This window comes from Pristiophorus japonicus, chromosome 26 (genome assembly GCF_044704955.1).
Source record: "Pristiophorus japonicus isolate sPriJap1 chromosome 26, sPriJap1.hap1, whole genome shotgun sequence".
NCBI classification, from domain to species: domain Eukaryota; kingdom Metazoa; phylum Chordata; class Chondrichthyes; family Pristiophoridae; genus Pristiophorus; species Pristiophorus japonicus.
In genome coordinates, this window is record NC_092002.1 from 9,846,399 (window position 1) to 9,859,456 (window position 13,058).

Consider the following 13,058-nt stretch of genomic DNA (forward strand, 5'->3'; position numbering starts at 1 on the left):
TGGCGCACAGCGGCTGGTCGCGACGGCTCCCGTGGTCGAATAGCCCGCCGACGCTCACTGTCGGAGCTGAACGGCCGCCTGGCAGTCCTGGCAGTCCAGGGGGTGCCAAGGGAGCGAAGGGGAGAAAAGTGGAAAAGGAAGGGTCGAGGAACACAATGGGAGCTCAAACAGCGAGACCTGAGCAGGCAGACTCCCACAGAACAGCCCTCCACAAAGACAACTGATGATAAGGGAGTGAGATGTGAGCTGAATCTGCCACTGTTTTCCCTGATGGGATGGCTAGCTGACCTTTGAATGTTAGAATGGAAAATGGGCGAGTGTCAAATAAACAGAACTGTTCATACAAACCGGAATAATCCGCCTTTGAATAAACACCTCGTTTTAAAAATTCTCGTCCTTGTTTACAAATTCCTACCATGACCTCACTCCCTCCCTATCTCTGTGACCTCCTCCAGCCCCACAACCCTCCCCCCCGAGATATCTGCACTCCTCCACTTCTGGCTTCTTGCACCCGCCCCCCCGATTTTAATCGCTCCACCATTGATGGCTGTAAGTGTCAGCTGTGGTTCAGGGGGCAGCACTCTCACCTCTGAGTCAGAAGGTCGTGGGGTTCGAGTCCCACTCCAGAGACTTGAGCACATAAATCTAGGCCGACACTCCCCGTGCAATGCTGAGGGAGTGCCGCACTGTCGGAGGTGCCGTCTTTCGGATGAGACGTTAAACCGAGGCCCCGACTGCTCTCTCAGGTGGGATGTAAAAGGTCCCATGGCCACTATTTCGAAGAAGAGCAGGGGGAGTTATCACTGGTGTCCTGGGGCCAATACTTATCCCTCAATCAACAGCTAAAAACGGCTGATCTGCATCATTGTCACATTGCTGTTTGTGGGAGCTTGCTGTGCGCAAGTTGGCTGCTATGTTTCCCACATTACAACAGTGACTACACTCCAAAATGACTTCATTGGCTGTAACGTGCTTTGGGACATCCGGTGGTCGTGAAAGGCACTATATAAATGCAAGTCATTCTTTTTTATTCCCTCAGCTGCCAGGGCCCCAAGCTCTGGAACTCCCTCCCTAATCCTCTCCGCCTCTCTCTCCTCCTTTAAGACGCTCCTTAAAACCTACCTCTTTGACCAAGCTTTTGGTCACCTGCCCTAATATCCCCTTACGTGGCTCAATGTCAAATGTTGATTTATAACGCTCCTGTGAAGCACCTTGGGATGTTTTACTACATCAAAGGTGCTATATAAATACAAGTTGTTGTTATGTGAATCCGCCTGGAATTGCCTGAACAGTGCGATTAGTGGGAGCTTGCTGTGCGCAAATTGGCTGCCGCGTTTCCTACATAATTACACTTCAAAAAGTACTGCATTGGCTGTAAGGCAGTTTGGGACACCCGGGGGTTGTGAAAGGCGCTATATAAATGCAAGTCTTTCTTTCTCCCCCACGAACCTGGCACAGGCACGATGGGCCGAATGGCCTCCTTCCGTGTCGTAAAGGTCTATGATTCTCCGTGTCTCCCCACGCACGTACACAATCGAATAAACGAATGCCCTCACATACATATTCCATCGTTCACCGGCCCCGCCCGTCGGTAGCAGGCGAATATGTTTGCTCCGCCCTGTGATACTAAGGACAAGCCGCTTGGGGTTTCCAACTGCGGCCCGGTGGCGCTCGACGGGGCGACACTCTTCCTCTTCAAGCGCCATCACCGGCTTGTGCTGTTTCACCGTTTGCTAAGCTCTCCGCCGATCCTGCCCTCATTAAGTAACCCTCAGCACTGGTTATGTTTGCATGGTAAGCACAAGATGACCTTTGCACTCTGCGGGGTGGGGGTGGGGGGGGGGGGCGCTGTGGGGAAGGGGCCCCTTCCACAGCCTTCAGTCAGGTTAAGTGCTCATTAATGATTACGGATGGAGCACTACAATTACTCTCTCTCCTTGCTTTGAAGGAGAAAGGGCAGGGGGAGGTGGGGTGATCGGAATTAAACAACAAGGCCGTTTCCGACGTTACAGTCCACTCTGATCTGTTAAGTGCGCAAGGCTTTGTTACTGATCGTGGAAACTTGCGGGGTGGGGGGCAGGGTTGCGAAAAGACCCTTCGGATTAAGCAATGCAGAGCAAAGCTGGGAGATTTCCCCTTCCCCCCCCCACCCATCTCCTCTCTCATGGCGGGGGGAGGGGCACACGGACTCTCACTGGGACGCACCTCCGCAGGCTCCCCTTCAGCACAGTGGCCCTTCTCCTGACCCCCAGTGGTCCGGGCTATTTGACCACGGGGTGCATCACTGCGATGCCTAAATCTTGCCCCCGCGTGCTCACGGACCTTCCGGCACGAGTCGCTGGGTGAGGGAGATCGGGGAGCCTGTCATGTATTTGCTTCATGGGTTCTTTGCTTAAGAATTCATAGCAACACGTTGCTATTAAGAACTAGTTGGTTTATTAGCAAAAGGTTTAACAATCACACTACACATTACCAGTTCAGCCACCAGGCTCACAACCACCTGCCCCATCTTGGATCCCCCGAACCCAACTGGCTGGGGTTTTATTGTGTCTTGTGAACATCACGTGACTGGCTAAGCCACTCCCAATTCAACAGCTCTACAACTATTTTGGTAAAACAATAAATCAAGTGGCCCCTTATTAAAGGGGCACTAAAACCGACAAATTAAACTTTTGACATTAATGGATCAAATTTGGTTGCCGGGGGTCTCTCCAGCGCCCACCTCTCACGGAAGGCCGCGAGCGTACCGGTGGACACCGCGTGCTCCATCTCCAGGGACACCCTGGCTCGGATGTACGCGCGGAAGAGAGGCAGGCAGTCGGGCTGAACGACCCCCTCGACCGCCCACTATCTGGACCGGCTGATGGCCCTCTTGGCCGTGCCCAGGAGCAGGCCCCACGAGGAGGCCTTCCGACCTGCCCGCTCCCCTCCGCACAGGGTGCCCAAAGATCAGGAGCATGGGACTGAAGTGCAACCAGAAATTGAGGAGCAGCCCCTTTTAGCCTAATGCACCTGGTATTCCCAGGTGGTTTCCTATCTAAGTACTAACCAAGGCTGAATCTGCTTAGCTTTTGATATCAGATGAGATCGGGCGTTTTCAGACTAGTGTGGCCATAGCCTCAACAGCACTACAAACCTGTGAGCATACTCACGGGTGTGTACATTACAGAGACCTTCCCCACTGACATGACGTTCCAGCATAAGGGAACCTGAGGCCACCCATGGCTTCCCCCAAAAATACAGACCCCTGGGCTGTGATCAGCTAACTCAGCACAGGCTGGGCAAAGGGCCTGGGACATCTCTGGTCCGGGCGTTTCAGTCCCACACCGCATAAGAAAGAACTTGCATTTCTATAGCGCCTTTCACAACCTCAGGACGTCCCAAAGCGCTTTACAGCCAATGAAGTACTTTTTTGAAATGTTGCATTGTGAGAAACGCGGCAGCCAATTTGCGCACAGCAAGCTCCCACAAACAGCTGTGATAATGACCAGATAATCTGTTTTAGTGATGTTAGTTGAGGGATAAATATTGGCCCCAGGACACCGGGGAGAACTCCCCTTCTCTTACATTTACATAGCGCCTTTAACGTAGTAAAACGTCCCAAGGCGCTTCAGGGAGTGTTATGAAACAAAATATTTGACACCGAGCCGCATGTTAGGAGAGATGACCAAAAAACTTGGTCAAAGAGGTAGGTTTTAAGGAGTGTCTTAGAGGAGGAGAGAGAGGCGGAGAGGTTTAGGGAGGGAATTCCAGAGCTTAGGGCCCAGGCAGTTGAAGGCTCAGCCACCAATGGTGGAGCGATCAAAATCGGGGGATGAGCAAGAGGCCAGAATTGGAGGAGCGCAGAGATCTCGGAGGATTGTGGGGCTGGAGGAGGTTACAGAGATAGGGAGGGGGTGAGGGGCGTGGAGGGATTTGAAGAGGAGGCCGAGAGTTTGAAAATGGTGACATTGCCGGACCGGGAGCCAGTGTAGGTCAGCAGGTCGGGGGGGGGGGGGGGGCGGGGGAGGGAGGGATAGGTGAAAGGTCAGCAAGCACAGGTCGGGGGGGGGCGGGGAGGGAGGGATAGGTGAAAGGTCAGCAAGCACAGGTCGGGGGGGGCGGGGGAGGGAGGGATAGGTGAAAGGTCAGCAAGCACAGGTCGGGGGGTGCGGGGGAGGGAGGGATAGGTGAAAGGTCAGCAAGCACAGGTCGGGGGGGGCGGGGGAGGGAGGGATAGGTGAAAGGTCAGCAAGCACAGGTCGGGGGGGGGAGCGGGGGAGGGAGGGATAGGTGAACGGGACTCGGTGCGAGTGAGGATATGGGGCAGCACAGTTTTGGAACTCCTCTGACTCTGCAACCCATTGTCCCTCCAACCGCCCAGACCCCGCCCCACGCAACGTAAATGGGCTGAAATCAGATGACCAGCAGCCTCCCTCCACGGCGCCCCCCCCCAACTCCCCCCCACCCCCCCACAAATGCATTGTGGGCTCGTTTCCACGGTAACCAGCTCCACGCCACAAAGACAGCGTCAGCTCACGGTCCGAGAAACACTGGGCGAGAAAGTAACCCACAGGTAGATAAGGTGGCGTACGGAATACTTGCCTTTACTAGTCGAGGCATGGAATACAAGAGCAGGGAGGTTATGCTTGAACTGTCAGGCCGTAGCTGGAATACTGCGTGCAGGTCTGGTCACCACATCACAGGAAAGATGTGATTGCACCGGAGAGGGTGCAGGGGAGATTTACGAGGATGTTGCCCGGACTGGAGAATTTTGGCTATGAGGAAAGATTGGATCGGCTGGGGTTGTTTTCTTTGGAACAGGGGAGACCTGATTGAGGTGTATAAAATTTTGAGGGGCATGGATGGAGTCTCGTCGCCGAGAGCGTGCAGAAACCAAGCGCAGGCAGCGGAAGGAGCGTGCGGCAAACCAGTCCCACCCTCCCTTTCCCTCAACCGCTCTCTGTCCCACCTGTGACAGGGACTGTGGCTCTCGTATTGGACTGTTCAGCCAGCTAAGGACTCATGTTAAGAGTGGAAGCAAGTCTGCCTCGATTCCGAGGGACTGCCTATGATGATGCTGATTTCCCTTGACACAGGGGTCAGCAACCAGGGGGCATATATTTAAAGTAATTGCGGGAAGGTTTAGAGGAGATATGAGGGGAAATTTCTTCACCCAGAGGGAACTCACTGCCTGAAAGGGTGGTAAAGGCAGAAACCCTCACCACATTTTAAAAGTACTTGGATGTGCATTTGAAGTGCCATAAACTGGGCTGGAAAGTGGGATTAGGCTGGGTAGCTCTGTTGGCCGGCGCGGACACAATGGGCCGAAATGACCTCCTTCCGCGCTGCAAAGTTCTATGGTTCTTTGATTCTGTAAGACGACGGGAGCGTTGCCCCGAGAAACGGGAGCCAGCCAATCGGAAACAGCCAGCGGCTGTCCTCGCTGACAACAACTCCGGGGCCCAGAAACACTCCAGTTTGGGCTGGAGTTAAATAACAAAAGCCGTGTTTGTTTAACGATTAAACAACCAGCCATAAATTAAACAGATAACGTGTGTCAAAGCAGGGTGAGTCATTTGCTCTGAAGTAGCTTAACCGGCAACCCAAGGCTGCTCTGAGAGTTTGCAGGGTGGTTCCAGCACTGGGAGCCTGCACTCTGTCATCCCCCGCACCCCCCCCACCCCACCGCTACCAGCAAAGGAGATGAAGAGGTAACGCAAGATTTGGGTCTTAAAGTCTGCCTCACAACTTCCTGACTAAAGCCTTCATTTAGACACACCCCCTCCCCGGCCATGGCCCCGTGCTGAGGTTTGTTATATGGGTGTCTTGTAAACCTCTGGCAAATTTTATGTTAATGAAGACTTGCATTTATATAGCGCCTTTCACGACCAGCGGACGCCCCAAAGCGCTTTACAGCCAATAAAGTACTTTTCGGAATGTAGACACCATTCTAATGTGGGAAACGCGGCAGCCAAATTGCGCAAACATCAATGTGATCATAGTCAGCTTTTGTGATGTTGATTGAGGGATAAATATTGGCCCAGGACACCGAGAATAATTCCCCTGCTCTTATTCGAAATAGCGCCGTGGGATCTTTTATGTCCACCTGCGAGGACAGGCGGGGCCTCGGTTTAACATCTCATCCGAAAGACGGCACCTCCGACAGTGCGGCACTCCCTCAGCACTGGCACTGTGAGTGTCGGCCTAGAATTTTGTGCTCTGGAGTGGGACTTGAGCCCACGACCTTCCGACTCAAAGGCGAGGGTGCTGCCCACTGACCACGGCTGACATTGGGCCTGGCTGTGATGCCTCCTCCAAAATCTTCTCCTTCCTCAGGATCACACCTGAAACATGGCCGGTTCAGTTGTCGAGAGTTGCAGGGTTTGTGAAACCGGACCCGCCGTTAGTTGAGGCAGGGGCACGATCGAGGGCCTGGGGGTGATTCTAAATCCTCACGGAAAACAGAATGTGGCCCTCTCATGTGCCTTGACCTCTTATCGTTCCCCGTGCAGCTTGTAAATCACTCAGGGTTTAACGCTCCCGAGTCTTTGATGGTTCTTTCTCATGCTCGGCACTGACATGCCGATTGGCCCCCTCTACAAATCAAGTCCCACAGGTCAAGCGTATCCAAGCCGGCAAATCGCAGCTTTGCTGCAAGGTCACGGAAAATAAATCTGGGGCGCGCAGAGGGTTAACAGGTTGTGCTGGCAGTAAGCTGATAGTGTTGGGCTGACTTGTCCCCTGAAGCGTTGGGAACTCTGGCTGACGGGTGCAGGGCCGATGATGTAATGTTCTGGCAGAATAATGGGCCTTCGTACCAGGAGGAGACCAGCAGCAGCTGATTGGCTGTTGAGGCTTCGAGCGCCGTGGCTGTTAACCCCTTTGCAAAGGAAGTCTCGCCGCTGTCAAGACCCTCTTTTTAACCTCACCCAGGTAGTCGCTGCAGCTCGTGGCCTGAGGTTTCGCAGGCTAGGCCGTTCTACAAGTCCGTGACCAGGTGTTTGGCCGTGGCTCAGTGGGCAGCACTCTCTCTCGCCTCGGAGTCTAGAAGGTCGTGGGTTCGAGTCCCACTCCAGAGACCTGAGCACAAAAAATCTCGGCTGACACTCCCAGTGCAGTGCTGAGGGAGCGCCGCACTGTCAGAGGTGCCGTCTTTTGGATGAGACGTTAAACCGAGGCCCCGTCTGCCCTCTCAGGTGGACATAAAGGATCCCAGGGCACTATTTCGAAGAAGACTAAGAAAGAAAGACTTGGATTTATATAGCGCCTTTCACGACTTCAGGACGTCCCAAAGCGCTTTACAGCCAATGAAGTACTTTTGGAGTGTAGTCATTGTTGTAATGTGGGAAACGCGGCAGCCAATTTGCGCACAGCAAGCTCCCACACACAGCAATGTGATAATGACCCAGATATTCTGTTTTTGTTATATTGATTGAGGAATAAATATTGGCCCCAGGACACCAGGGATAACTCCCCTGCTTTTCTTCGAAATGGTGCCATGGGATCTTTGCCGTCCACCTGAGAGAGCAGACGGGGCCTCGGTTTAACGTCTCATCCGAAAGACGGCACCTCCGACAGTGCGGCACTCCCTCAGCACTGCACTGGGAGTGTCAGCCTAGATTTTTTTATGTGCTCAAGCCCCTTTGGAGCGGGACGCGAACCCATAGCCTTCTGACTCAGTGGCGAGAGCGCTACCCACTGAGTCACGGCTGACACCGATAGGGGAGCTCTCCCTGGATTCTTGGCCAACATTTATCCTGTCACATGGGCTATTTAGTCATGGACTCTAAGTGCAGTTCAGTCAGAGGGAAACCAGATAGGGAAACAGGGGCCTAGCAATCAAGCCTGAGTCCTTCTCATTTCACGGTGCCTGTCTGTGACATGAGCAGGCCTGACTGTGCTTCCCCCCTTGGCCAAATAGCCTGCCGACCCTATTTATTTAGTCTCACAAGGGAAGAGTGGCTTATTTGGGATGAGGTTGGGTGCGCGGTTCCTTGTGGGGGCTGTACCCCAGCGAGAGCGAGCTCCTGCAGGAAGGGAGTAAAGGTGTTTTATGTTGAGCAGTATTTGCGGATCAGGTGGCAGGGTGGTACAGGACGGGACTCAGCTGAAGAACTTGTTATTCGATTTTTACAGGGCCTGGAGCGAATTTGAAAGGATCTGATGGGAGTGCAAATCCTTTCAGATGTAGAGGCTCCTGTTTTCCCCGTCTGCTTCCCCTTTGACTGAACTGTGAGCTGGGACCATGCCCGGCATTGAACGGGACGTGTAGTTACACCCATCTCTCTGTGTCAGCTGCGGCTCAGTGTCCTGGGGCCAATATTTATCCCTCAAGTCAACATCACAAAAACAGATTATCTGGTCATTATCACGTTGCTGTTTGTGGGAGCTTGCTGTGCACAAATTGGTGTCCGCGTTTCTCACAATGCAACAGTGACTGCACTCCAAAAGTATCTCACTGGCTGTAAAGCGCTTTGAGATGTCCGATGGTCGTGAAAGGTGCTATATAAATGCAAGTCTTCTTTCTTCTTCTTCTGATTTGGGTTAGCTCCAGTGCGTTTAACCACTTTCCACACTGGAAAAATCCTTGATATTTGACCCTTCCCGGTCTTATTTTTGATAAGCCCATTGAAACATTACTGTTGTAATGTGGGAAACGCAGCAGCCAATTTGCACACAGCAAGCTCCCACAAACGGCAATGTGATAATGACCCAGATCATCTGTTTTTAGTGACGTTGATTGAGGGATAAATATTGGCCCCAAGACACTGGGGATAACTCCCCTGCTCTTCTTCGAAATAGTGGCCGTGGGATCTTTTACATGTCTCTGAGAGAGCAGACAGGGCCTCGGTTTAACGTCTCATCTGAAAGACGGCACCTCCGACAATGCAGTACTCCCTCAGCACTACACTGGAGGGGCCAGCCTAGATTTTTGTGCTCAAGTCTCTGGAGTGGGACTTGAACCCACAACCTTCTGACTCAGAGAGGCGAGAGAGAGAGTGCTGCCCACTGAGCCACATGTCACATGACAAAAGCTCCAGGAATATGTCCACCCAGGGTTGGCAACACCGTGCCAGGTATCCAGGTGGATTTTTGTTTTTCCACCTTCCCCCATTCGTACTGCCGACGGAGATCGGCTCACTCGGACCCAGCCCAGGAATAGTTAAAATGTGTCTCCAAAAAGGCACACAAATGAATCTCGCCGTGGTCTCTGCACAGGCAGCTGTGCATGAATTTCCCCCTCCCCCCGGGTCACAGCTGTGAGGAACCAGTTGTGCAAGGAAAGGAAAAGCGGTGTTAAGCTCCCCAGATTACTCAGCGGGTTAGTGGTACTGAGCCCCGTGCGCCAGTAAGATCCAAGGTTCAATCTCCCAGCCTGCCCCTGGGCGCAGGGCCGTCGCGACGGACCTTGGCTCCGACAGACACCTCGCCGACTACCCGCCTCCCCACGTTGTCCGCTGCCCCCCCACCCCCCCCACTCCGGATTGTGCAGCTGTGCCTCAGGTCAGGGCTGGGCTTGGCCGCGATGGCCTCCCTGGCCAAATAGCCCGCCACCGCTCAATGCCAAGGCTCGACGTCTTCGGGGCTGCTTGGTGCAGGGTACCTGAGGGGAATCAGTGACCATGGAAAAGTCAGAACCTTCGGGGGAGGGAAGAGAAAGTTGGTAAAGAACAAAGACACACATACAACACGCGCACACACAACACACACACACACACAGATCCACGCACACACGCAGATCCACGCGCACACAATACACACGCACACAGATCCACGCGCGCACACAACACGCGCACACACACACATACACACACAGATCCACGCGCACACAACACACACACACACACAGATCCACGCGCGCACACGCACACACATACACACACAGATCCACGCGCACACAACACACACACACACAGATCCATGCGCACACAACACGCACACACACATACACACGCACACACACAGATCCACGCGCACACAACACACACACACACACCCCCCACCCCCCTTCACTTGATCACACTTGATCAGCTCCGCTGGGCAGGCCACATTGTCCGCATGCCAGACACGAGACTCCCAAAGCAAGCGCTCTACTCGGAACTCCTTCACGAGCAAACGAGCTAAAGGTGGGCAGAGGAAACATTACAGGGACACCCTCAAAGCCTCCCTGATAAAGTGCAACATGCCCACCGACACCTGGGAGTCCCTGGCCAAAGACCGCCCTAAGTGGAGGAAGTGCATCCGGGAGGGCGCTGAGCACCTCGAGTCTCGTCGCCGAGAGCGTGCAGAAACCAAGCGCAGGCAGCGGAAGGAGCGTGCGGCAAACCTGTCCCACCCTCCCTTTCCCTCAACCACTGTCTGTCCCTCCTGTGACGGGGACTGTGGTTCTCGTATTGGACTGTTCAGCCACACCTGGAGTATTGTGTACAGTTTTGGTCTCCTAACTTGAGGAAGGACATTCTTGCTATTGAGGGAGTGCAGCGAAGATTCACCAGACTGATTCCTGGGATGACGGGACTGACATATCAAGAAAGACTGGATCAACTGGGCTTGTATTCACTGGAGTTCAGAAGAATGAGAGGGGACCTCATGGAAACGTTTAAAATTCTGACGGGTTTGGACAGGTTGGATGCAGGAAGAATGTTCCCAATGTTGGGGAAGTCCAGAACCAGGGGTCACAGGCTGAGGATAAGGGGTAAGCCATTTAGGACCGAGATGAGGAGAAACTTCTTCACCCAGAGAGTGGTGAACCTGTGGAATTCTCTACCCACAGAAAGTAGTTGGGAGCCAATTCACTAAATATATTCAAAAGGGAGTTAGATGAAGTCCTTACTACTCGGGGGATCAAGGGTTATGGCGAGAAAGCAGGAAGGGGGTACTGAAGTTTCATGTTCAGCCATGAACTCATTGAATGGCGGTGCAGGCTAGAAGGGCTGAATGGCCTGCTCCTGCACCTATTTTCTATGTTTCTATGTTTCTAAGGACTCACTTTTAGAGTGGAAGCAAGTCTTCCTCGATTGCGAGGGACTGCCTATGATGACGATGACACAGATCCACACACAAACACGCAGCAGTTTGAAGGTCTCCCTGTCTCTCCGACTGCCTTCGCTCATGGCTGTTCTCAGCTGATCAAACCCCACCCGCCCCGAGCTTGGCAGAACACGCTGAGCTCTCGCTGCACAGAGAGCAAGCCCGTGCCCACTGCGAACAAAAGGCAAAGTGGCAGCCAGCTCCAGCCGCCGCTGTACCCTGGGATAATTGTGCAGAAACATTGCGCAGTTTCCCGGTGCCTGTCTGCCGGTTGACGGCATTGCCCAATGGGACACTGACAGCCAAGTTGCCGGGACTTCCACCGTGCTGCTCCGGTCCCGGAAAGTTGGTGCCGTATCAGTGTCTGCTCCCGCCCCCCCCCCCCACCCACCATTTAAGTTCCCGTCTGGCCCACATTCTACGCCAGATGCTGGGAAGAAGCGAAGAAGGAGGAAATGGAACAGCAAGTTCAGAAAGCTCACATTACTGCTTTTCAGCTGCAGTAATGGGAATGGTATAGCAGAGCTTGGTTCAGTTGACGATTGAGTCGGTCGGGCAGAGGAAACGGTTCAGGGACCACCCTCACAGCCTCCCTGATAAAGTGCAACATCCCCACCGACACCTGGGAGTCCCTGGCCAAAGACCAGTCCGCCCTAAGTGGAGGAAGTGCATCCGGGAGGGCGCTGAGCGCCTCGAGTCTCGTCGCCGAGAGCGCGCGGAAACCAAGCGCAAGCAGCGGAAGGAGCGTGCGGCAAACCACTCCCACCCTCCCCTTCCCTCAACCACTGCCTGTCCCACCTGTGCCAGGGACTGTGTTTCCTGTCATCATCATCATAGGCAGTCCCTCGGAATCGAGGAAGACTTGCTTCCACTCCCAAAGTGAGTTCTTTGATGGCTGAACAGTCCGATATCTAAGGATAAGGGGTAAGCCATTTAGGACTGAGATGAGGAGAAACTTCTTCACCCAGAGAGTGGTGAACCTGTGGAATTCTCTACCACAGAAAGTTGTTGAGGCCAATTCACTGAATATATTCAAAAAGGAGTTAGATGTAGTCCTTACTACTAGGGGGATCAAGGGGTATGGCGAGAAAGCAGGAATGGGGTACTGAAGTTGCATGATCAGCCATGAACTCATTGAATGGCGGTGCAGGCTAGAAGGGCTGAATGGCCTGCTCCTGCACCTATTTTCTATGTTTCTATGTTTCTAATACGAGAGCCACAGACACGGTTACAGGTGGGACAGACATTCACCGAGGGAAGGGGTGGGTGGGACTGGTTTGCCGCACGCTCCTTCCGCTGTCTGCGCTTGCCCTCTTCAGCTTGAGCTCTTTGCATTGAGACTCGAAGAGCTCAACGCCCTCTCCGCTGCACTTTCTCCACCTCGGGCGGTCTTCGCCCCAGGTGTCAGTGGTGATGTCGCACTTTACCAGGGAGGCTTTGAGGGTGTCCTTGTAACGCTTCTGCTGCCCCACCTTTGGCCCGTATTGGACTGTTCAGTCACCTAAGAACTCATTTTTAGAATGGAAGCAAGTCTTCTTCGACTCTGAGGGACTGCTTATGATGATGATGAGGTTGGGCCCATACTCTCTGCAGTTTGGAAGAATGAGAGGTGATCACATTGAAACATATAAGATTCTGAGGGGGATTGACAGGGTAGCTGCTGAGAGGCTGGTTTGAGAGTCTAGAACCAGGGGTCACACAGTCTCAGGATAAGGGGTGGGTCATTTGGGACTGAGATGTGGAGGAATTTCTTCACTCAGAGGGTGGTGAATCTTTGGAATTCTCTGCCCCAGAGGGCTGTGGAGGCTCAGTGGTTGAGTATATTCAAGACAGAGATCGGTAGATTTTTGGATATTAGGGGAATCGAAGGATATGGGGATCGGGCGGGAAAGTGGAGTTGAGGTCGAAGATCAGCCATGATTTTATTAAATGGCGGAGCAGGCTCGAGGGGCCGAATGGCCGACTCCTGCTCCTAATTCGTATGAGCCCATTGCTGAGAGGATGTGGTAGGAACAGAGCCTGGAGAAACAGAGGGCTCTTTTCAC

At 53.4% G+C, this 13,058-nt stretch overlaps 1 pseudogene; it reads right to left on the bottom strand.

The window, feature by feature from the left end:
* Window positions 1-3,000: 3,000 nt before the first annotated feature.
* On the bottom strand, window positions 3,001-3,119 carry LOC139239271 (5S ribosomal RNA; annotated as a pseudogene).
* Window positions 3,120-13,058: the final 9,939 nt, after the last annotated feature.